The sequence below is a fragment of the Vipera ursinii genome (genome assembly GCF_947247035.1).
Source record: "Vipera ursinii genome assembly, chromosome: Z".
NCBI classification, from domain to species: Eukaryota; Metazoa; Chordata; class Lepidosauria; order Squamata; family Viperidae; genus Vipera; species Vipera ursinii.
Window position 1 is genome coordinate 5459295 of NC_139517.1, and position 27095 is coordinate 5486389.

Sequence of the window (27095 nt, forward strand, 5' to 3'; positions counted from 1 at the left end):
ACGCTCTCCTCATCTCCCTTCTCCTTTGCTTCTTCTGTTGTTTCCTCTTTATTGGACAACCTGGGAGAGTCACCTGTCTCCTCAGACAGTCTGCATTTGGTCTCACCTTTTCATCGTCCATCTCTTGTGTGTTGGCCAAAACCATCCTTGTTTCTCTTGCCTTCAAGGCTACCAAGCCAGGATCTCGGATAAGGACATGGGTGGGGAAAAGATTGGCTGTTTCTATTGTCCTGCTCTGCTCTCTACTGCAAGCAAGCATCTGTATTGTTTGGTTATCCACCTCTCCCCCATTCCCAGAGTTAGACATGCACTCAACAACTGAAGAAATGGTTCTACAATGCAATGAAGGCTCAGTCTTTATGTTTTATTGTGTTCTGAGCTATATGGCTCTCCTTTCGCTTGCCAGCTTCATTGTGGCATTCCAGGCTCGTAAACTGCCTGACAGCTTTAATGAAGCCAAGTTCATCACCTTCAGCATGTTTGCTTTCTGCAGTGTCTGGGTCTCCTTTGTTCCAACCTACCTGAGCACCAGAGGAAAAGCCATGGTGGCTGTGGAGATATTCTCCATTTTGTCCTCTACTGCAGGGCTTCTCGGATGCATCTTTTTCCCCAAGTGTTATATTATTGTTTTTAGACCTGATTTAAACAACAAAGATCAACTGATAAGAAGACATGTTTAAAAACCTTTTTGATTATGTTTTTAAGTTGAGAAGAGAAATGTCAAAATACAGTCTTTTAAATATATTCTTATAGGTGTGAAGAGATTGTTTAGCATTTTGATTTACTTGTAGCTTTGAAACCTGAATTTATGGAAAATTCTGTCAAATTATGTTTTTTCCCCACAACTTACAAAGAGGTCTCACGGAACGTAGTGCGGAATAGTAACATATTTTCAGGTAAAGGATAAAAAATAACTGATTTCTATTAGCAATTATCTTTTTTAAAAGGGAAAATTCAAATGTGTGAATTCTAGTTTCAGTAGGTCAATAAACATATTTCTTTTATAATGAAGAAAGTGGATAAGAATGCAAAGAAAGTTTGTTCTTTTTATTTGTTATGCTATTAGTTACTATAACAAAACACAGATTTTAATAAAATTAATATATCTATTATCATGAATAATGATTCCAAGGATTTTACCCATCTAAATTTGACAATTTTCCTTTTGAGTCAGGAGAAGATATGAAATGAAGTTATTTATGTGGATTATTAAAAAAAATAGGTTTTCAAATTTGTTTTTGTATGTTTACATGCTCTCCATCTCTTCCTTTTCTTAATAGTTTTCTGTAGTCTTTTTAAATATCTGATTGAATCAAAATACACCAAATCCAAGAGTCAGGTGCATCATATGGAAACTGTGCAATTATGAAATGGATTTATTATAGGTAAAGGAATCTCCCTTATTAAAAAAGAGAAGATCAGATTCCTTTTTATCTCTGAGATGGAATCATTCTCACCCTATGAGAATATTCTGGAGTATTCAAAATATCCATTCAGTTGTCCTGACAACACCAGAAATGAAGGGATTACAGGGTGATAAAAAAAAAATCAGATAGGTATGTGTATTTAGTTGTCAACGCGGCTAACGTCAGATGTTCTTGATTTGATAACAGGTGGAAATTCAGCCATTTTCCTCTTTTGCTTTAGAGTTAGTTGATGTTGGGAGGGGGAATGTAGATGAGAGTCTAGCTTGTCATAACAATAATAGCTCAGCCATGGAAATCCAAAGTTATTTCAAAAAGCGTTGATAAAGATTTGGCGGGCTGGAGAGTTGGGGAGAAAGCCCGCTCTTCAAGCCAATTTGGGAATGTGATTTATGACTGTTAATTGGATTAAGGAATTGTGCTTTGCTACTTTGTGCCCAGGGGAGGGGAATTGAGTTTTTGACTTTAACTACGTAATGCCGATACTTTGTTTCTCAAATAAAAGGATTTTTTTAAGGAAAACAATGCCTCAAAGTTCTTTTGAAGAGTTTCATCTGATGGAACTATGAAATTAGTACTTCAGAATATGAAAAAAAATCACAGGAGAATGCATGTAAAAAATGGGATCACAATAGATCTTACAATTGTAAATAGTTTCATGGGCTGTATTAGGGAGAAAATATTTCTTCTTTAAAGGAGAAAAAGATTTGAGCATTGTTTGCACCAGTGCTTCAAAAAGATTTGGATGTAGCAGATTACCTGGATCATTTTCAGTCTGGATAGTGGACGTAGCAGTGCCTAGAGACAGGAGAATAGGTGAGAAAGATCTGGAGAAGATAGCAAAATACAAACAACAAAAAATAGAAATAAAAGGTACTGTGGCAAAGGCAAGCAAGGGTAGTACCAGTTGGAATAGGCACCTAGAGTGCAATTCCAAAACACCTGGAGTATCACTTGAACACCATTGGCATTGACAAATTCGCCATTAGTCAATTGCAAAAGGTGGACTTACTAGGAACTGCTTCCATCCTGCCACAATATCTGTAATACCATCAAACATCCAAATCTGCCTATCCCAGTTCCTTCGTAAGGACTCAATAGGTAAACAAAAATGCCAAATCCAGTCTGAACATATGGCTGACTGTGCAATGAAGAAGAAGAAGAAGAAGAAGAAGAAGAAGAAGAAGAAGAAGAAGAAGAAGAAGAAGAAGAAGAAGAAGAAGAAGAAGAAGAAGAAGAAGAAGAAAAAGAAGAAGAAGAAGAAGAAGAAGAGGAGGAGGATGAGCAGGAGGAGGAGGAGGAGGAGGAGGAGGAGGAGGAGGAGGAGGAGGAGAAGAAGAAGAAGAAGAAGAAGAAGAAGAAGAAGAAGAAGAAGAAGAAGAAGAAGAAGAAGAAGAAGAAGAAGAAGAAGAACATTTTGTATGGGCCTTGGATTCATCTCATCCAACCCCCTGTTTTTTCAGACAAATGGTTGTCTAATCTCTTCTTAAAAACTTCCAGTGTTGGAGCATTCACAGCCTCTGAACGCAGGTTGTTCCATTGATTAATTGTTCTAACTGTCAGGAAGTTTCTCCTTAGTTTTAGGTTGCTTCTCTCTTTGGTTAGTTTCCATCTGTTACTTCTTGTCTTACTTTCAGATCCTTTGGATAATAATAATAATAATAATAATAATAATAATAATAATAATAATAATAATAATAATAATAATAATAATAATAATAATAATAATAATAATAAGAAGAAGAAGAAGAAGAAGAAGAAGAAGAAGAAGAAGAAGAAGAAGAAGAAGAAGTTGGAAGGGACCTTGGAGGTCATCTAGTCCAACCCCCTGCTAAGGCAGGAAACCATGTACCATTTCAGAAAAATGGCTGTCCAGTCTCTTCTTAAAAACTTCCAGTGTTGGAGCATTCACCACTTCGGGAGGCAGGTTGTTCCACTAGTTAATTGTTCTAACTGTAAGGAAGTTTCTCCTTAGTTCTAGGTTGCTTCTCTCCTTGACTAGTTTCCATCCATTGCTTCTTGTCCTGCTTTCAGGTGCTTTGGAGAATAGCTTGGCTCCCTCTTCTTTGTGGCAGCCCCTGAGATATTGGAACACTGCTATCATGTCACCCCTCACCCTTCTCTTCGTTAAACTACACATACCCAATTCCAGCAACCCTTCCCTATATGTTTTAGCCTCCAGTCACCCAATCATTCCCATTGCTCTTCTCTGTACTCTTTTAGAATCTCAACATCTTTTTTACATCATGGTGACCAAAACTGGATGCAGTATTCCAGGTGTGGCCTTACCAAGCATTGTAAAGTGGTATTAATACTTCACATGATCTTGATTCTATCCTTCTGTTAATGCAGCCTAGCACTGTGTTGGCTTTTTTGGCAGCTGCAGCACACTGCTGGCTCATATTTAACTGATTGTCCACTGGACTCTGAGATCTCTCTCACAGTTACTACTATTGAGCAAGGTACCACCTATACTATACCTGTGCATTTGATTTTTCCTGCCTAAATGTAGAACTTTACTTTTTTCACAATTGAATTTAATTTTCTTAGATAGTGCCCAGTGTTCGAGTCTGTCCAGATCCTCTTGTATCTTAAGCCTATTGGCTATTCCTGCCAGCTTGGTGTCATCTGCAAATTTGATGAGTTCCCCATCTATCCCCTTATCTATATCTATATCTATATCATCTATATCTATATCTATATCTATATCTATATCTATATCTATATCTATATCTATATCTATATCTATATCTATATCTATATCTATATCTATATCTATATCTATATCTATATCTATATCTATATCTATATCTATATCTATATCTATATCTATATCTATATCTACGCGGGGAAAAACCCGAATAACCAAAGATCCACATACAAACACCCGCGAAAACCTCAGAAAACAAATATCTATCTATATCTATATCTATATCTATATCTATATCTATATCTATATCTATATCTATATCTATATCTATATCTATATCTATATCTATCTATATCTATATCTATATCTATATCTATATCTATATCTATATCTATATCTATATCTATATCTATATCTATATCTATATCTATATCTATATCTATATCTATATCTATATCTATATCTATATCTATCTATATCTATATCTATATCTATATCTATATCTATATCTATATCTATATCTATATCTATATCTATATCTATATCTATATCTATATCTATATCTATCTATATCTATATCTATATCTATATCTATATCTATATCTATATCTATCTATATCTATATATACATATATACCTATATATCTATATCTACAGTATATCTACCTATATACCTATATATCTATATATCTATCTCTATCTCTATCTCTATCTCTCTCTCTATCTCTATCTCTCTCTCTATCTCTATCTATCTATCTATCTATCTATCTATCTATCTATCTATCTATCTATCTATCTATCCTTATCATCATGGGGGATTGGAATGCTAATTTGGAAGCCAAAAGATAACCGAAATAACAGGCAAGTTTGGCCTTGGAGTACAAAATGAAGCAGGGCACAGGGTGATAGAATTTTGTCAAGAGAATACGATGGTCATAGCAAACACTCTTTTCCAACAACCCAAGAGATGGCTCTACACATTGACATCACCAGACGGTCAACACAGAAATCAGATTGACTATATGCTCTGCAGCCAAAGATGGAGAAGCTCTATACAGTCAGTAAAAACAAGACAAGGAGCAGACTGTGGTTCAGACCATGAGCTTCTCATTGCAAAGTTTAGGCTTAAACTGAAGAAAGTAGGGAAAAGCACTAGACCACTGAGGTATGAATTAAATCATATCCCTGTTGTATATACAGTTGTGGTGACAAATAGATTTAAGGAATTAGATCTGATAGACAGAGTGCCTGAAGAACTATGGACAGAGGTTCACAACATTGTACAACAGGTAGCAACCAAAACCATCCCCCCCCCCAAAAAAAAAAGAAATGCAAGAGAGCAAAATGGCTGTCTGAGGAAGCTTTGCAAATAGCTGAGGAAAGGAGGGAAGCGAAAGGCAAGGGAGAAAAAAGAAGATACGCCCAATTGAATGCAGAAATCCAGAGAATAGCTAGAAGACATAAGAATGCCTTCTTAAATGAACAGTGCAAAGAAAGAAACAATAGAATAGAGAGGACCAGATATCTTTTCAAGAAAATTGGAGAGATGAAGGCAACATTTCATGCAAAAATGGGCATGATAAAGGACCAAAATGGCAGGGACCAAACAGAGGCAGAAGAGATTAAGAAGAGGTGGCAAAATTACACAGAGGAACTCTACAAGAATGAGCTTAATGTCCCTGATAATCACGATGAGGTGGTCACTGACCAGGAGCCAGAAATCCTACTGTAGAATGTGAAGTGAAGTGGGCCTTAGAAAAGCTGAGCAATAAAATAGCTAGTGGAGGTGACAGTATTCCAGCTGCACTATTCAAAATTTATTTATTTATTTATTTATTTATTTATTTATTTATTTATTTATTTATTTATTTATTCAAAATCTTGAAAGACAATGCAGTAAAAGTGCTATACTCAATTTGCCAGGAAATTTGGAAAACTCAACAGTGTCCACAGGATTGGAAAAGATCAGTTTACATTCCAATTCCAAAGAAAGGCAGTGCCAAACAATGTTCAAACTATCACACTATTGCACTCATTTCTCATGCTAGTAAAGTTATACTTAAAATCCTACAAGCTAGACTCCAGCAGTATGTGGATCGAGAACTACCAGAAGTACAGGCAGGATTTCGAAGAGGCAGAGGAACCAGAGATCAAATTAGCAACATACACTGGATCATAGAGAAAGCTAGAGAATTCCAGAAAAACATCTACTTCTGCTACATTGACCATGCTAAAGCCTTTGATTGTGTGGATCATAACAAACTGTGGCAAGTTCTTAAAGAGATGGGCATAGCAGACCATCTAATTTGTCTCTTGAGAAACCTATATGCAGGCCAAGAAGCTACAGTGACAACTGGACACGGAACCAAGTTCAAAATTGGGAAAGGAGTCCGGCAAGGCTGTATACTGTCGCCCTGCCTATTTAACTTATATGCAGAGCACATCATGAGAAAGGCAGGGCTAGATGAATCAAAAGTTGGAATTAAGATTGCCGGAAGAAATAACAACCTAAGATATGCAGATGATACCACTCTAATGGCAGAAAGTGAAGAAGAACTAAAGAGCTTCTTTTTGCGGGTGAAGAAGGAGAGTACAAAAGCTGGCCTGAAACTTAACGTTAAAAAAACCAAGATCATGGCATCCGGCCCTCTCAATTCCTGGCAAATAGATGGGGAAGAAATGGAGGTAATGACAGATTTTATTTTCCTGGGCTCCAGGATCACTGCAGATGGGGACTGTAGTCAAGAAATTAAAAGACGCTTGCTCTCAGGAGGAAAGACATGGGAAATCTAGACAGCACACTAAAACGCAGAGACATCACCCTGTCAACAAATGTGCATATAGTCAAACCTATGGTCTTCCCAGTTGCAATGTATGGCAGTGAAAGTTGGACTACAAAAAAGGCTGAGTGCCAAAGAATTGAGGCCTTTGAACTATGGTGCTGGAGAAGACTCCTGCGAGTCCCTTGGACTGCAAGGCAATGAAACCAGTCAGTCATAGAGGAGATCAACCTTGACTGCTCTTTAGAAGGCCAGATCCTAAAGCTAAAAGTCAAATACTTTGGCCACCTAATGAGAAGGAAGGACTCACTGGAGCCATACTGACTAATTAGAACAAATGAGTTTGAAATGGCCATATCAGTCTCCCTTTAATTCTTTGTTAGCAATCAAAAAAAAATTACACAAATAATGAGTTGTCACAGTTGTGACTACAGCTTGTTGATGGCCTTAGGTTAGGCTGATACAGGCAATAGGATTTGGCCCGTATTTGGGCCTTGCAAGTTATTCTTAAATACTTAACAAATACTTAACATACATACATACATATATAAGGTAAAGGTAAAGGTAAAGGTATATATGTATATGTATATATATATATATATATATATATATATATATATATATATATATATATATATATATATATATATATATACATATATGTGTATATATACCTATACCTATACCTATACCTATATATATATATATACATATATATATATATATATATATATATATATATATATATATATATACACACACACAGAGAGAGAGACACACAAAACATATAAATACATATTGTCAACAAATGGAGACAAAATGCTGAAGGCATAATTATCTCCCCATTGAAATTATTTCAATGATATTAATTTTCTCTCTTTATCAAAGCTGTAAACAATTCAAGAAGGCATTATAGAAAAGAAAAGAAAAATATTCAAAAGGAAAGCCCCATTGAGACTCTAGAGTGGAAGACAAGAACACACACGTCCTATGATTTCAGATGTCATAAAATAATTTGTATTGCTGGAACTCTACATTGTCATTCAGACTATTTTGAATATTATCACTAATTGCAAGAAGAATCACGGCTAAAGGTTACTCTTCAGCCACGCTCTTAACAAGAATTTTGAGGGTGGTGAAGGCAGTTTAACATGGAAAGCTGCTCCTGGTGGAACATCTATAGTTAGAGACCATTTGTTGCCCAGAATGTTCTTTTTTTTCCTATTTGCACTCTTCAGAATGAAGTCTCTGCCGTGTCATCTAGGTGAACCCATACCTGTTCCAAATGAATGGTACCAGCCAGGGGACTTTGTCATTGGAGGGATGGTATCTATGGCTACCTATCATTTTAATGAAGTTTCATTTCAGCACCATCCCTCACTTGAGTATTTTGGCCATCCGGAGTAAGGAACTCTTATCTTTTATCTTTGAGGCATCAGAAGTTTGCTTCATTTATAAATCAGAATGCTTTCTAATAAAAGATACATTATAAGAATTTTATAAAGGCATTGTTTGTTTTTAATGCAACAACATTTTATATTGGAAAAATCTTAGATTAGGAAATCAATTCTTATGATTCACCTTTGTGTCATCTCTAATTAGAGCAATTGCAATGAATGAAGGGAATGGTATTTTTTTTATTCAGTCTGCAACAATAAAAATAGCTTAGTGTAGTTGAATTGTAAATAGAGTTCAATTGGTCATTCCCCAATTTTTCATATATATAAGGTAAAGCACCTCTCTGGGGTGCCAGGAAAATAATAAGGAAATGTTTAACGATACATATAAATTCATCCTGTTTTCAGCGTGCTAACAAAGTTTTACCAAAATATCCTTTCATTGGTCTTTGCTGTGAAGGAGATCAATGAGAATCCAGAAATCATGTCCAATGTCACTCTTGGCTTCCATATTCATGATAGCTACTACAATGCAATAATGACCTATCGGACCACCCTGGACCTGCTCTTCAGATCACAGAGATTTATCCCCAACTACAAATGTGACACCAGGAAAAATCTCATTTCTATCATAGGAGGGCTCAACTTTGTAACTTCCTCCTATATTGCAGACCTTGTAAAGTTTTACAAGATTCCACAGGTACGGTCTTTGGGAAGAGAGGCCTGAAAATTCCCCCACCTTTTCTTTTTCGCAAAATGGGCTTATTAAAAAAAATGTTATTCTTTGGCACATTATTCCACAATCTGACCATATTTATTAGAAAATAGGAAGAAAAAGATACTGATGACGATCTGATGATGATCAGAAACTGATGATGATTTCAATTTGTTTTTTTGGGTTAAATTGTCATTTATTTATTACATCCATTGTTTAATTCTTTTTTTTAAATTTTGTGCTTTATGTATTTTAATTTTTTATTGTTGTGAACTGCCTGAGTCCTTGGGGAGAAGGGCGGCATATAAATTTAATAAATCTCAATCTCAATCTATTTCCATAATACATGTTTCTTTTAGCTCACATATGGGTCATTCACCCCACAAGATGTTCACAGCTCTGAGATTCCATTCTACTACTCCATGGTTCCAAATGAGTCCTCACAGTACATTGGTATTATCCGACTGCTTCAACATTTTGGGTGGAGATGGGTTGGGCTCTTTGCTATTGATAACAGTCAAGGAGACCATTTTCTGCAAAGCATGGAGTCCCTCTTCTCCCAGCATGGAATCTGCTCTGCTTCTACAGAAAGAATCCCAATGCTAGTTTTCTGGGACAAGATGTTTGAAATGGTACAGAAAGGGGAAACTATTTACCACAATATCATTGATGAGAAGACCAACACCTTTATCATCTGTGGAGAAACTTTGACAACTGCATGGTTAATAGTTGTAATTTTTTGGCTTGATCCTGGACATGAGCAGAGTTCCTTGGGAAAGGTGTGGATCATGACTACCCAGGTTGATTACGCGTTATCAGGAATGATTAAAAAATGGGATCGGCAGTTCTTTGATGGTGCCATTCGCTTTAAAGTTCACTCAAAAGAAATTCCAGGGTTCAAGGAATTCTTGACCTTGATAAAACCTCCTTGGATTCAAGGAGATGGATTTTTTCCACTTTTCTGGGAACAAGTATTTGATTGTTCATTACCATCCCTTTCTTTGAGCAAAGTGGTCAATCCCTTTTGTACTGGAGAGGAGAGGCTAGAGGACATTCCTGGGGCTATTTTTGAGGTACACATGTCTGGGCACAGCTATAGTATCTACAACGCTGTCTCTGTATTGGCTCAAGCTTTACATGCTCAATTCTTACTTCAATCACATCGCAGGAATTTTATAAGACACAAATTATCAGAATATGAAGATTCACAACCATGGCAGGTGATTTGTGTGCTAAAAATATTTTGCACTAGATAATAGCAAAGTACAAAGTTAGGGTGTACGATTCCAGCAGAGAATAATGGATTTGAACATTTCTCTATTGATGATATTTATTTGCATGCCTTTATTTTCATCCCTGTAATTCTGGGAAATGGTGCATGTAAAGGGGAGCTGATGTGATGAACTATAGTGAAATGGCAGTTTTCTTTGAAGGAGGGAGCACATTTCAATCATGGTTTGTGGGGAGAGAAGAGGAAGTACAGCACGAAATTCTGTGTTGACAGAGGAAGAGAGTTAGCATAGCCACACCCTAGATTCTCTCAGGGTATATCTCTCAGGGTATTTAATATGGAAAGATTTTACCTACACTGTGTAAGCAAAGAAAAAATTGAATTCTGGCTTTATTTTTTTTACTAGAATAGAATGGAATGAAATGGAAGGGAAGGGAAGGGAAGGGAAGGGAAAGGAATAGAATAGAATAGAATAGAATAGAATAGAATAGAATAGAATAGAATAGAATAGAATAGAATAGAATAGAATAGAATAGAATAGAATGGAATAGAATGGAATGGAATGGAATGGAATGGAATGGAATGGAATGGAATGGAAGGGAAGGGAAGGGAAGGGAAGGGAAGAGAAGAGAAGAGAAGAGAAGAGAAGAGAAGAGAAGAGAAGAGAAGAGAAGAGAAGAGAAGAGAAGAGAAGAGAAGAGAAGAGAAGAGAAGAGAAGAGGAATCTGACAGGGACCTTTGAGCAATTTTGGTTCAACCACCTATACCATTTCAGACAAGTATCTCCTTAATTCTATTTTTGTACTTACTTGTTTTATTATTCCCAATCATATAGCTCCACCAATTTATGAAAGGCATGAAATTCAATAATTCTCTTGGAGAAACCTTGACTTTTTATGATCAAAAGAAGATGGAAGGAGGATTTGATATCGTAAACATTGTAGTCTTTCCCAATTCCACCTTCCAGAGACACAAGATTGGGAAAGTGGATCCCGATGCTTTAAAAGGAAGGGAATTAGTCATTAATGAGGATATGATTGTTTGGCATAGATCATTTAAGCAGGTATGGTTTCCACAATGTTTTCTCTTATCTTTCAAATATGGGTTCATTAGATTTGCATATTCACTTTTATCCTTCTTGGAAATCCATGAAGATAACCAGATTAAGAAATAACCCTTTTTCCTCTTTCATTATTAAAGGGAAAAATATCTGGTATCGTGCACTAAATTTATTAGACCCACCTCATTTATTGAAGTGTAAAGGAGAAAGAAAAAAACTGCTTTTAAGGGACTATATTTCTCTATTGAATGAAGCTTTATCAAATCTGTGTTCAAATCAGTGACTAATTGACACAATGTTTCTGGTCAATCTGATGATTTGAATTAATAAAAACTTTAAATAAATTGATATGAGAATTTCAACCTAAGAAAAATTGGAAATCCAGATCAGTTGGATCAGTTGTGCTCAGGAAATGAAATCAGAGGCCAAATTGAAATATTCTTAATTGTGTTTGAAATAAATCATACAACCTTTAGTTGTGACTTTTGTTTTAATCGAACTGCACATTTCATTTTCAGTGTAACAGCAAAATTTTCTTTAAAACAATAAATATTAATCTTCCATCATTTTAATATTGATAAATAGGTGCTTCCCATTTCTCTTTGCAATGAACATTGTCCCCCTGGTTATCAAAAGAGGAAGAATGAAGGAAAGAAATTCTGCTGTTATGATTGTGTAGAATGTCCAGAGGGGAAAATCTCTAACAAGACTGGTAAGATAACAAATCATAGTATTAGATAGTATTGTTATACTATCTAATGTGCTGAACACTTTTCCCTATATAAATTATCTGGTTTTTATGAATAAGGATTTTTTAAAAAGATAATGGGATAATGAAACCAAATCCATTAATACATGAAAAATTATAAGTTCTTACAACGGAATTGCAAGGGTTGATAACAGTCACAACAATGTTTCAATTAATTAATTAAAGAAATCCAGGAATAAGTTATAACCAAGCAAGCATCACAGTAGAGATTCAGAAACATTTTTACTGAAGAGCATCTATGCATACGGAAACAATAATAATTATTTCAGGGTTTGTTTTTTTAAGATGAGAAATAAGAAATCACAAAAACATGATTGTGCAATTTAAAAACTACATATAAAACAATGACTGTGAAGGTGGAGCAGAAAGAAGGAAGGAATTCAGAATTGATGGAATCCAAAAATCTCAAATGTGCACTAACTAAATAGGGACACTGTGAAGGAATAATTCTTCCTATCAGAGGGCGATGGACCGTTCTTCAGATGATGCATAATGCATGTTGGTGAAGGAAGTAAAGCCTGATGCATATTCCATTTAAAACCTTTAATCACAAAAGAAAAACAAATATAAACAAAGAAAGCTAACCAAGTACATCCTCGCTCATCAGACAGTAAAAGGAAAACGTGAAGACAAAAACTAGACAAAGTTTTTACACTTGCGCACACAGCAATGCTAACTTATAACATATCTAGACCACATGACATTCACTATGGTTACCAGATAGGTTATCAACACAGGTGCAGAACAGAAGGAAATGTACAATGAGAATTGAGCTTTTCGGATGAACTAAAAAAAAAAGAAACTTGCAGTGACAGACACTCTTGAAATATAATAATGAAAACAAGAATTTCTGAAATTTAAGGAAATGAGTATTTACTTCTTAGCAAACAAACTAATGAAACATATTTCTTAAGCATAATAAGCAGCTTATAGATGTAATGAGGAGTATGATTAAAAATCTCCCTAGTTTACATAGTAATAAGTTTTTCCTTTCCAACTGGTCACTTTCTTTCTCTCTCTCTCTCTCTCTCTCTTTCTTTCTTTCTTTCTTTCTTTCTTGCTTTCTTTCTTTCTTTCTTTCTTTCTTTCTTTTTCATTTCTTCTTTCTTTCTTTCTTTCTTTCTTATTTATTTATTTATTTATTTATTTATTTATTTATTTATTTATTTATTTATTTATCCATCCATTTGTGCACACTTTTGCTTCTTTGAGAAATACTTCTTCATATTTTCTCTACAGTGTGTAGCTCTCTTGGGTATGTAGTATCTAATTACTTTATACCTAATAAAGACTGATCCATAGAAAGAAAACTAAAATAGTGATATTAAATAAAAAAGGGAAATATACTTCTCTTATACGAAAAGAAAATAACTTTTCTTTTATAATTTTCTATTCAAATATGTAATTACTAACCTTTTTTCCACTTGCTCCCTGAAACATTATCTTTCATCTGTCCCTTTGAATTTGGTGAAACTACTATACTTATATACCATAATTTGAATATGGTTCAATATTCAATAAGTCAATATGGTTTCAAATATGAAAATGATCACTTCAGGTATTCATGAATCTTTATTGGAGCACTCCTTTATTATGAGAAAGCAAATCAAGATAAACTGATTTTCATTGATATTGTGAAATTTACTGGTGTATAATCAAAGCAATCATCAACTTAATACCACAGCACACAAAATACACAGAGAGATGTTCACATTTTCATATTGTAAATTTTATTATTTATACAAGGACATAAACATCAGAGTGGATAAATATGGAATTTAACAATGATCATTCTTATCAATCTGCCTTGCCATTTTTTTTCCTTTTAGACACTGTTGCTTGCTTTCAATGTCCTGATGATCAATACGCAAACCATAAGAAAGATGGATGCATCATGAAAACAATTAGCTTCTTATCTTATGAAGAACCTTTAGGACTCAGTTTAGCCACTGTTGCCACTTTATTTTTTCTCACTACGGCATGGGTGTTCGGAATATTTATTAAGCACAAAGACAGTCCGATCGTCAAAGCCAACAACCGGGATCTCACCTACGCTCTCCTCATCTCCCTTCTCCTTTGCTTCTTCTGTTCTTTGCTCTTTATTGGACAACCTGGGAGAGTCACCTGTCTCCTCAGACAGTCTGCATTTGGTCTCACCTTCTCATTGTCCATCTCTTGCGTGTTGGCCAAAACCATCCTTGTTTCTCTTGCCTTCAAGGCCACCAAGCCAGGATCTCGGATAAGGACATGGGTGGGGAAAAGATTGGCTGTTTCTATTGTCCTGCTCTGCTCTCTACTGCAAGCAAGCATCTGTGTTGTTTGGTTATCCACCTCTCCCCCATTCCCAGAGTTAGACATGCACTCAACAACTGAAGAAATGGTTCTACAATGCAATGAAGGCTCAGTCTTTATGTTTTATTGTGTTCTGAGCTATATGGCTCTCCTTTCGCTTGCCAGCTTCATTGTGGCATTCCAGGCTCGTAAACTGCCTGACAGCTTTAATGAAGCCAAGTTCATCACCTTCAGCATGTTGGCCTTCTGCAGTGTCTGGGTCTCCTTTGTTCCAACCTACCTGAGCACCAGAGGAAAAGCCATGGTGGCTGTGGAGATATTCTCCATTTTGTCCTCTGGTGCTGGGCTTCTCGGATGCATCTTTTCCCCCAAGTGTTACATTATTGTTTTTAGACCTGATTTAAACAACAAGGATCAACTGATAAGAAGACATGTTTAAAAACCTTTTTGATTATGTTTTTAAGTTGAGAAGAGAAATGTCAAAATCCAGACTTTTAAATATATTCCTATAGGTGTGAAGAGATTGTTTAGCATTTTTATTTACTTGTAGCTTTGAAACCTGAATTTATGAAAAATTCTTTCTAATTATGTTTTCCCCCCACAACTTTCAATGAGGTCTCACAGAACATCGTGCGGAATAGTAATATGTTTTTAGGTAAAGCAGAAAAAAACTGATTTCTATTAGCAATTATCATTTTTAAAAGGGAAAATTTAAATGTGTGAATTCTAGTTTCAGTAGGTCAATAAACATATTTCTTTTATAATGAAGAAAGTGGATAAGAATGCAAAGAAAGTTTGTTCTTTTTATTTGTTATGCTATTAGTTATTATAAGAAAACACAGATTTTAATAAAATTAATATATCTATTATCATGAATAATGATTCCAAGGATTTTACCCTATCTAAATTTGACAATTTTCTTTTTGAGTCAGGAGAAGATATGAAATGAAGTTATTTATGTGGATTATTAAAAAAAAGGTTTTCAAATTTGTTTTTGTATGTTTACATGCTCTCCATCTCTTCCTTTTCTTAATAGTTTTCTGTAGTCTTTTTAAATATCTGATTGAATCACAATTCACCAAATCCAAGAGTCAGGTGCTTCATATGGAAACTGTGGAATTATGAAATGGATTTATCATAGGTAAAGGAATGTCCCTTGTTAAAAAATAGAAGATCAGATTCCTTTTTATCTCTGAGATGGAATCATTCTCACCCTATGAGAATATTCTGGAGTATTCAAAATATCCATTCAGTTGTCCTGACAACACCAGAAATGAAGGGATTACAGGGTGATAAAAAAAATTCAGCTAGGTGTGTGAATTTAGTTGTCAACGCGGCTAACGTCAGATGTTCTTGATTTGACAACAGGTGGAAATTCAGCCATTTTCCTCTTTTGCTTTAGAGTTAGTTGATGTTGGGAGGGGGAATGTAGATGAGAGTCCAGCTAGTCATAACAATAATAGCTCAGCCATGGAAATCCAAAGTTATTGCACAAAGCGTTGATAAACATTTGGCAGGCTGGAGAGTTGGGGAGACAGCCCGCTCTTCAAGCCAATTTGGGAATGTGATTTATGACTGTTAATGGGATTCAGGAATTGTTCTTTGCTACTTTGTGCCCAGGGGAGGGGAAATGAGTTTTTGTCTTTAACTACGTAATGCCGATACTTTGTTTCTCAAATAAAAGGATTTTTTTAAGGAAAACAATGCCTCAAAGTTCTTTTGAAGAGTTTCATCTGATGGAACTATGACATTAGTACTTGAGAATATGAAAAAAAATATCACAGGAGAATGCATGTAAAAAATGGGATCACAATAGATCTTACAATTGTAAATAGTTTCATGGGCTGTATTAGGAAGAAAATATTTCTTCTTTAAATGAGAAAAAGATTTTAGCATTGTTTGAACCAGTGCTTCAAAAAGATTTGGATGTAGCAGATTACATGGATTATTTTCAGTCTGGATAGTGGACATAGCAGTGCCTAGAGACAGCAGAATAGGTGAGAAAGATCTGGAGAAGATAGCAAAATACAAACAACAAAAAATAGAAATAAAAGACTGTAGCAAAAGCAAGCAAGGGTAGTACCAGTAGGAATAGGCACCTAGAGTGCAATTCCAAAACACCTGGAGTATCACTTGAACACCATTGGCATTGACAAATTCGCCATTAGTCAATTGCAAAAGGTGGACTTACTAGGAACTGCTTCCATCCTGCCACAATATCTGTAATACCATCAAACATCCAAATCTGCCTATCCCAGGTCCTTGGTAAGAACTCAATAGGTAAACAAAAATGCCAAATCCAGTCTGAACATATGGCTGACTGTGAGAAGAAGAAGAAGAAGAAGAAGAAGAAGAAGAAGAAGAAGAAGAAGAAGAAGAAGAAGAAGAAGAAGAAGAAGAAGAAGAAGAAGAAGAAGAAGAAGAAGATGATGTATGGGCCTTGGATTCATCTAATCCAACCCCCTGTTGTTTCAGACAAATGGTTGTCTAATCTCTTCTTAAAAACTTCCAGTGTTAGAGCATTCACAGCCTCTGAACACAGGTTGTTCCATTGATTAATTGTTCTAACTGTCAGGAAGTTTCTCCTTAGTTCTAGGTTGCTTCTCTCTTTGGTTAGTTTCCATCTGTTGCTTCTTGTCTTACTTTCAGATCCTTTGGATAATAATAATAATAATAATAATAATAATAATAATAATAATAATAATAATAATAATAATAATAAGAAGAAGAAGAAGAAGAAGAAGAAGAAGAAGAAGAAGAAGAAGAAGAAGAAGAGGAAGAAGAAGTTGGAAGGGACCTTGGAGGTCATCTAGTCCAACCCCCTGCTAAGGCAGGAAACCATGTACCATTTCAGAAAAATGGCTGTCCAGTCTCTTCTTAAAAACTTCCAGTGTTGGAGCATTCACCACTTCTGGAGGCAGGTTGTTCCACTAGTTAGTTGTTCTAACTGTAAGGAAGTTTCTCCTTAGTTCTAGGTTGCTTCTCTCCTTGACTAGTTTCCATCCATTGCTTCTTGTCCTGCTTTCAGGTGCTTTGGAGAATAGCTTGGCTCCCTCTTCTTTGTGGCAGCCCCTGAGATATTGGAACACTGCTATCATGTCACCCCTCACCCTTCTCTTCGTTAAACTACACATACCCAATTCCAGCTACCCTTCCCTATATGTTTTAGCCTCCGGTCCCCCGATCATCTTTGTTGCTCTTCTCTGTACTCTTTTAGAATCTCAACATCTTTTTTACATCATGGTGACCAAAACTGGATGCAGTATTCCAGGTGTGGCCTTACCAAGCATTGTAAAGTGGTATTAATACTTCACGTGATCTTGATTCTATCCTTCTGTTAATGCAGCCTAGCACTGTGTTGGCTTTTTTGGCAGCTGCAGCACACTGCTGGCTCATATTTTACTGATTGTCCACTGGACTCCGAGATCTCTCTCACAGTTACTACTATTGAGCAAGGTACCACCTATACTATACCTGTGCATTTGATTTTTCCTGCCTAAATGTAGAACTTTACTTTTTTCACAATTGAATTTAATTTTCTTAGATAGTGCCCAGTGTTCGAGTCTGTCCAGATCCTCTTGTATCTTAAGCCTATTGGCTATTCCTGCCAGCTTGGTGTCATCTGCAAATTTGATGAGTTCCCCATCTATCCCCTTATCTATATCTATATCTATATCATCTATATCTATATCTATATCTATATCTATATCTATATCTATATCTATATCTATATCTATATCTATATCTATATCTATATCTATATCTATATCTATATCTATATCTATATCTATATCTATCTATATCTATATCTATATCTATATCTATATCTATATCTATATCTATATCTATATCTATATCTATATCTATATCTATATCTATATCTATATCTATATCTATATCTATATCTATCTATATCTATATATACATATATACCTATATATCTATATCTACAGTATATCTACCTATATACCTATATATCTATATATCTATCTCTATCTCTATCTCTATCTCTCTCTCTATCTCTCTCTCTATCTCTCTCTCTATCTCTCTCTCTATCTCTATCTATCTATCTATCTATCTATCTATCTATCTATCTATCTATCTATCTATCTATCCTTATCATCATGGGGGATTGGAATGCTAATTTGGAAGCCAAAAGATAACCGAAATAACAGGCAAGTTTGGCCTTGGAGTACAAAATGAAGCAGGGCACAGGGTGATAGAATTTTGTCAAGAGAATACGATGGTCATAGCAAACACTCTTTTCCAACAACCCAAGAGATGGCTCTACACATTGACATCACCAGACGGTCAACACAGAAATCAGATTGACTATATGCTCTGCAGCCAAAGATGGAGAAGCTCTATACAGTCAGTAAAAACAAGACAAGGAGCAGACTGTGGTTCAGACCATGAGCTTCTCATTGCAAAGTTTAGGCTTAAACTGAAGAAAGTAGGGAAAAGCACTAGACCACTGAGGTATGAATTAAATCATATCCCTGTTGTATATACAGTTGTGGTGACAAATAGATTTAAGGAATTAGATCTGATAGACAGAGTGCCTGAAGAACTATGGACAGAGGTTCACAACATTGTACAACAGGTAGCAACCAAAACCATCCCCCCCCCAAAAAAAAAGAAATGCAAGAGAGCAAAATGGCTGTCTGAGGAAGCTTTGCAAATAGCTGAGGAAAGGAGGGAAGCGAAAGGCAAGGGAGAAAAAAGAAGATACGCCCAATTGAATGCAGAAATCCAGAGAATAGCTAGAAGACATAAGAATGCCTTCTTAAATGAACAGTGCAAAGAAAGAAACAATAGAATAGAGAGGACCAGATATCTTTTCAAGAAAATTGGAGAGATGAAGGCAACATTTCATGCAAAAATGGGCATGATAAAGGACCAAAATGGCAGGGACCAAACAGAGGCAGAAGAGATTAAGAAGAGGTGGCAAAATTACACAGAGGAACTCTACAAGAATGAGCTTAATGTCCCTGATAATCACGATGAGGTGGTCACTGACCAGGAGCCAGAAATCCTACTGTAGAATGTGAAGTGAAGTGGGCCTTAGAAAAGCTGAGCAATAAAATAGCTAGTGGAGGTGACAGTATTCCAGCTGCACTATTCAAAATTTATTTATTTATTTATTTATTTATTTATTTATTTATTTATTTATTTATTTATTTATTTATTTATTTATTTATTTATTTATTTATTCAAAATCTTGAAAGACAATGCAGTAAAAGTGCTATACTCAATTTGCCAGGAAATTTGGAAAACTCAACAGTGTCCACAGGATTGGAAAAGATCAGTTTACATTCCAATTCCAAAGAAAGGCAGTGCCAAACAATGTTCAAACTATCACACTATTGCACTCATTTCTCATGCTAGTAAAGTTATACTTAAAATCCTACAAGCTAGACTCCAGCAGTATGTGGATCGAGAACTACCAGAAGTTCAAAAAGATTTGGATGTAGCAGATTACATGGATTATTTTCAGTCTGGATAGTGGACATAGCAGTGCCTAGAGACAGCAGAATAGGTGAGAAAGATCTGGAGAAGATAGCAAAATACAAACAACAAAAAATAGAAATAAAAGACTGTAGCAAAAGCAAGCAAGGGTAGTACCAGTAGGAATAGGCACCTAGAGTGCAATTCCAAAACACCTGGAGTATCACTTGAACACCATTGGCATTGACAAATTCGCCATTAGTCAATTGCAAAAGGTGGACTTACTAGGAACTGCTTCCATCCTGCCACAATATCTGTAATACCATCAAACATCCAAATCTGCCTATCCCAGGTCCTTGGTAAGAACTCAATAGGTAAACAAAAATGCCAAATGCCAACTTTACTTTTTTCACAATTGAATTTAATTTTGTTAGATAGTGCCCAGTGTTCGAGTCTGTCCAGATCCTCCTGTATCTTAAGCCTATTGGCTATTGTTGTGACTCAGGGCCAGCCTGTGGGTCCGACAGCCGTCTCCGATGTATCGGATGACTCAGAGGGGGAGGAGGGAAACGAACCGGCTGATGATGGTTTGGAGGCTTTGCAGAGCCCTCAGCCGGGGACCTCTTCTCAGCTGCGTGAGCCCGAGAGTGCGGAGGAAGATGACCCACAGCTGGCCCTGTTCAAGGACGCCCGACGCAGGAGGCAGTCGAGTAGGAACAAACAAAGAAAAGCTGTGGGACTCCTCGGGAGGAGGCACAGGGAGACCACGCCCTGAGCTCTCTATAAAAGGAGTGTTTGGGGAGGGGCTGGTTGCTGAAAGCAACTTTTCCGCTTGAGAAGACAAGCTCTGGTGTTTTTGTTAACTGCGCAATAAATCTTGGCAGATGCCTTTTAGCCTTGGACGCTCTCCAGTCTCTTCTTTCTGAATAGGGGTTTGCCTTACTCAAGGCCAGAAGAGGGCTGGTTCAGAACAGCTATTCCTGCCAGCTTGGTGTCATCTGCAAATTTGATGAGTTCCCCATCTATCCCCTCATCCAAATCGTTGATGAAGATGTTGAAGAGCACTAGGCCCAGAACTGAGCCCTGGGGCACCCCACTACACACTTCCTTCCATGTAGATGCAGTTCCATTGAGGACCCCACACTGAGTACGGTCTGTCAGCCAGCTATGAATCCATGTGGTGGAGATGCTATCTAACCCACATTTTTCTATCTTATCAAGTAGTAGGTTGTGATCTACTTTATCAAATGCCTTACTGAAGTTAAGTAATTTATATCTACAGCATTCCTCTGGTCCACTAATTTTGTCACTTGGTCAAAGAATGCAATAAGGTTTGTCTGGCATGATCTGTTTTTGACAAACCCATGTTGGCTTTTAGTGATAACTTTGTTCACATCAAGGTGTTCGCTGATTTGTTGTTTGATTATCTTTTCCAGAATCTTACCAGGAATTGAGGTCATGCTGATAGGTCTGTAGTTTCCTGGATCTATTTTTTTCCATTTTTTGAAAATGGGAACTACATCAGCTCTCTTCCAGTCCTCTGGTAGTTCCCCAGTGCTCCAGGATCTTTGAAAAATATAGTTCAGGGGTTCTGAGATCACGTCTGCCAGTTCCTTGAGGACCTTGGGGTGTAATCCGTCTGGTCCTGGTGATTTGAACTCGTCTAGGCTGGACATGTGCTCACTTACCATTTTCTTTCCTATCTTAACTTGCGTTTCTATTCTTTTTTTTATGGCACTGGTTTTGGTAGGTTGGTCTGTTTTTTCCCTTTGTGTAAAGACAGATGCAAAAAACGAGTTAAATAGTTCTGCTTTCTCCCTGTTGCTTGTCACCTTCTTGCCACTTTCCCTCACTAATGGACCAATCATTTCCTTAACTTTTTTCTTGTTTCCTATATGTTGAAAGAAGCTTGTTTTGTCATTTTTGACTTTGGTCACAAGCCATAGTTCATTTTGAGCCATAGCTTCCCTCACTTCATCTTTGCAGGCACGGGCTGTTTGCTGATATTCTGCCTTAGTTATGTGTCCCTCTTTCTACTTCTTATACTTGTCCTTTTTATCTTTCAGTTTATCAGAGAGTTCTTTATGCAGCCATGCTGGTTTCTTTTGAGAGCTGTTATTTTTCTTCTTTGTTGGTATTGTGCTAGACTTGGCCTTTATTATCTCACTTTTCAAAATTTCCCAAGCTTCTTGAGTTGTTTTCCCCTTTAGGATTCTCATCCATGGAATTCTTCCCAAGGTCTCTCTAAGTTTATTGAAATTAGCTCTTTTAAAGTCCAAGACTCTAGTTTGACTCCCTCTTCTCCCTCCCATTTCTTTTATAAGGAAGGAAGTGGATAAGAATACAATTTTTGCTCTAAGTTTGTTCTTTTTTACTTATTATGCTATGGTTGTTAGTTACTATAAGAAAAGACATATTTTAATAATAAAACAGAATTAAAATATCTGTCATCGTGAAATATTATTTTACCACTTCTCACTTGGTAATTTTCTTTATGATTCAGGACAAGATATGAAATTAAGTCATACCGGTATATGTAGATCTATTAAGAAGTCTCACCTTCCTTTAGTAGGAATTTTCCTTTACTTTCTCCTGTTCCATTTTAGAGGGATACATGGTCTCCATCTGTTCCTTTTGTTAGTTGTTCTCAATCATCTCTTTCAATATCTGACTGAATCACAATTCATCAAATCCTATAGTCCAGAACTTTATATATAAAGCATGTAAGCATTATATGGATTTAATACAGGTAAAATTTGCATAACAGGAATCTCCCTTATGTAAAAAAAGAGAAGATCAGATTTCTCTTTATCTCTGAAATAGAATCATTCTCACACTTTGAGATTATTCTTTACTATAGCAGGTTGCATCTGAGAGCTAAGATTAAATTGCTTCCACTTCTCAGTTTATATTGCAGTCAAGTGGCTTTTTAAAAATGTATTTTTCCTGGTTTGTAATTGTGAAAGTGATCTAAACAAAGAGTTAATACACTCCCTAAATTCACACTATTTATGAGTAATCAAATTAAGAGGAAAAATAATTGAATTTTCTGTCCAGGTTTTGATTGGCAGTTAAAAAAAGAGAAAGGTTTTTATTTTTTTGTTTTCATATTTTAATTAAATACAAAAGAAGAAAAATTAACAAGAGGAAAAGGAAACAAAACTAAACTAAAAAAGAAAGAAATATCTATGTTCCATATAGGAACCAAAAGTAATACAATTATTAATATTTTACATAAATATTGTACAGTATATTGAGAACTGGGGCTATTTACACAAATATAAGTTTTTCAGCTTATCTGTGTCACGGAACAATTAACAGTCCGACCAGAGGTGGATGGACCATGGTTCATTTGCATGGTCAATATCAAAGAAAAGAAATCCAAGGCATATTCTATAGTAAAACTTTCAATGAGAAAACAAAAGACCTAAACTGACTGCATTCTCTCATCAAGCAGAAGGAGAAAGTAAAACAGAAAGTGTGAGAACTTGTTTAGGCCTGCGCACAAAACAGTTTAAAACCAAAACATTGGCTGGACATAGCTGGAGTCACTATGGTTACAAGATAAGATAATACACAGTGCAGAGCAGAAAGAGATGTACAATTAGAAATGAGTGAAGCTGGCAAAACTAAAAAAACACGCAGTGACATCCCCTTCTTTTGTCAGTGAAGCAGAAAATCAGATAAGGCACATCTTCTTGCACAGATACTCGTGTTGGGCTATAGGAAGTGGTTTGTTCAGCATATCAGCAATTTGGTCATGTGTAGGCACATACTGCAATTTGACAAAACCTTGTTTAACTGCTTGTCTTCTGTTTTGGTAACGGATGTCAATGTGTCTAGACCTGGAACCTGTAAAGCGATTCTCAGATATATAGTCCACAGATTCGTTGTCCTCCATCACAGTGATCGGTCGAATCAGAGGTGTCCAGATATCTGTGACTAAGGCATCAAACCACGTTAGAGAATTACATGCATCTGAAACACAAGCATACTCAGCTTCTGTAGAAGAACAAGAAACAAAATTCTGTTTACGCACATGCCAGTAAACAGGACATCCATTCAAAAACATCATATAACCTGAAGTGCTTTTACGTGATTTCTTATCACTTGCCCAATCTGAATCTGCATAACAACATAACTCTGCATAGTCAGTATGTGTGGGTTCTAACAACAACTTCATGTCTTTGGTGTGTTTTAGGTATCTCAATAATTTCTTAACACATGTCCAATGAAACTGTTTTGCCTTTCCTACATGTCGTGATAGGAGATTAACACTAAGTGCAATGTCAGGTCTAGTCCAACTACTAATATATAGCAGCGACCCAATGACTGAGCGATAAAGTGTTTGATCCTCGAACTCAGGACTCGATTCATGTGTCAAGTTGTGAAAGTCAGTTTGCATGGGTATACTCACAGGTTTAGCATCCTTCATGTTGCAATGATGCAATAGTTGTTCAATCTTATCTTCCTGTGTAAGACTGAACCCCTTCTGAGTTTTGGTAACTTGAACACCTAAATAAGTGTTAATATGTCCTAAAGACCTCAATGTGAAAAACTGTTGTAAAGCGTTAACAAAACATTCACTCATCTGCTTATTTGGACCAATATAAACAATATCATCAACATAAACAAGAATTATCTCATACCTATTATCAGATCTTTTTGTAAACACGCATTCATCTGTTTCGGACTTAATAAAGCCCATTGAATTTAGTTTGCAAGAAAGACATAAGTACCACATTAAACCAGACTGTTTCAGTCCATAAAGACTTTTGTGTAGAAACCAAGTATCCCCTTCTTGCTGCCGGAAACCTGGAGGACCTTTGACATAAATTTCTTCATCAAGATCAGCGTGTAGATAAGCTGTTTCAACATCAAACTGGAAAACCTCTAGGCCAAGGATAGTTGCAGTGGCTAAGGCGATTTTCACACTCTCAGCCCGCACTGTGAGTGAATAAGTATTTGTATAGTCCTCAGGATAACGTTGAGCGAAACCCTGGGCTACAAGTCTGGCCTTGTACAACGACTCACCATTTGGCTTCTTTTTAATTCTGTAGACCCATCGAGTGCCAATAACTTTCTTGTTTGCTGGAGGGCTTGCAGGTGTAAACACCTGAAGTTTCTTTAGACTGTCCATTTCAGCCTGCATTGCCTCAAACCATTTATCTTGCTCTGATTCAGGAAGATGTTTGATTTGTGTGAACGTCTCAGGAGGAAGTGTAACATTACAAATCAAAGGTAAAGGTGCTTTCGTTACTTGCCACGAATACCATTTTGGTGGAACTCCCTTTGTGGTCCTCTTGGAACGTCTCGGAACAACTGTCCATTCTTCTTCCGTTTCGTCCTCGTCTTCAGTGCCAGCAGCATTGGCGGCTTGTGGAGACGGAACAGTGGGTTAAGAAGAACTCGTGGAAGGAACATTCGCCTGTGCATCTTGACCATCAGGCTGCGTGGCATCAGCAGCATCATCTCTAGGAAAATAAACTCCAGGATCGTTAGAATGAATCCTGGACCAGTCAGCATCTTCCTCAAAAATAGCAGATTGTGAAATGACTACAACATGATGAGAGTCCATGTATTTGCTCCATTTTGAATTATCATCAATGCCCATAAATCTCATCCTTTTTGCTGCAGGACCCCCTTTCTTTCTTTGGGCTAAAGGAATAATAACCATAGCATAGGAACCAAAAATATGGAGACGTGAGAGGTCAGGGATGTGTCCATATAACATGAAATAAGGGGTCTGATTTATCACACTACTCCAAGTGTGGTTGATGATATGGTTAGCATATTTGATAGCTTCACCCCAGTGTGGAAGACTGAGGTTAGCATCTTCAAGGAGGCAACTCCATTTCTGTGTTCTGCCACTCCATTCTGAGCTGGAGTGTAAGGGCTGAGGTCTGGTGTAGTATCCCACTCTTACGCATCCAGTCCTGGAAATGCTGAGACATGAATTCAGCACCACGATCACTCTGAATTCTGGCAATGCTGACTTCGAATTGGGTATAGACAAGATTGGCAAAGTCTTTAAATATCTGAAAGGTCTCAGATTATTCTCTCATAGGAAATACATAGCCATATCTAGAATAATTATCAACGATTGTCAAGAAATATCTTTTACCACCAATTGTTGGTGCAAAAGGACCCACTATGTCAGTGTGTACCAAATCAAAAATGTGTGTTAACAGGCGTGTAGCACGTTTTGGAATTGCTGCTGCTTTAGATTTGGCTTTCTTGCAGACAGCACAGTCCAAGAACACCTTACACCCCTTCAGATCCAAACCTCTTGCGAACTCTGGCATCTTCTTCAGAACACGGAAACTGGCATGACCCAATTTTCTATGCCACTTATGGATACACCTGGAATGCAAAGGTTTACCTGTTGGTGAATTCTCAACATTAACATTTTTATTAGGAACCTCAGGCTTGCTGTGAGCAACCTGTGTCTTATTTGTCCTTTTATTGGCTTTAGGAGCCTTTGAATTAGCAACAGGATCTCTCTCTGGGACATCTCTCACTGGGCCTGTGCTCTCCCTTTTTGGAACTGGTATACTTGCCTGCTCTTGTGGCTTAGACTTTGGTTTTAAGTAATAAACACCACCAATCAACATGGTTTCAGCAACAATATCTCCATCTTTAACTACATAACTTGCTTTTCGAGATGGTGTACCTGGAATTTTGACACCCTAGACAAGTGACTCTGACTAAGCAAACTACTATTAGCTGATGGTACGTAGTAAACATTGGGAATGAATGCACCGAGCTCTTCAATGTAGACAGTTCCTTTTCCCATGACCTGAACAGGATGATTTGAAAAAGAGTACAGTTCACGAAGTTCAGGTTCAGGCTCGTGCATCTCTGTGTAAAGCTCTTTTCTGTAGGTAACATGTAATGCTGCTCCGCTGTCCAAAGTCCAAAGTAGGCGTCTGTCATACTCTGGTTGAGGCTGTGGATCGTTGGTTACAACCAATGTGGCAAGTGGAGCTTGAGGATCACGCCTGGGACCACGACCATGATCTTGTCGTCCGCATCTACCTCTGTCTCCTCTGGAATCTGTTCCTCTGGGCTGGTACAAGGCGGATGCTGGAAACTGTTGGGGACAATCCCGGGTGGCATGTCCCACACGATTGCAGATGTAGCATCTTGGCATCCTTGGAACGCAGGCTCTTCCATGGAAGGGACGCCTCACTGGAGCCTTCGATGCAGGTGGTTCCCTTAAACGTGGCGTGGCTTGCATAAGTGCCTCTTCTTCAGTTAAAATCCTGCATACATGATCCACTGTGCGTTGAGCAATAGGCACTTGATTAATCTTAGAAATAGCATCTT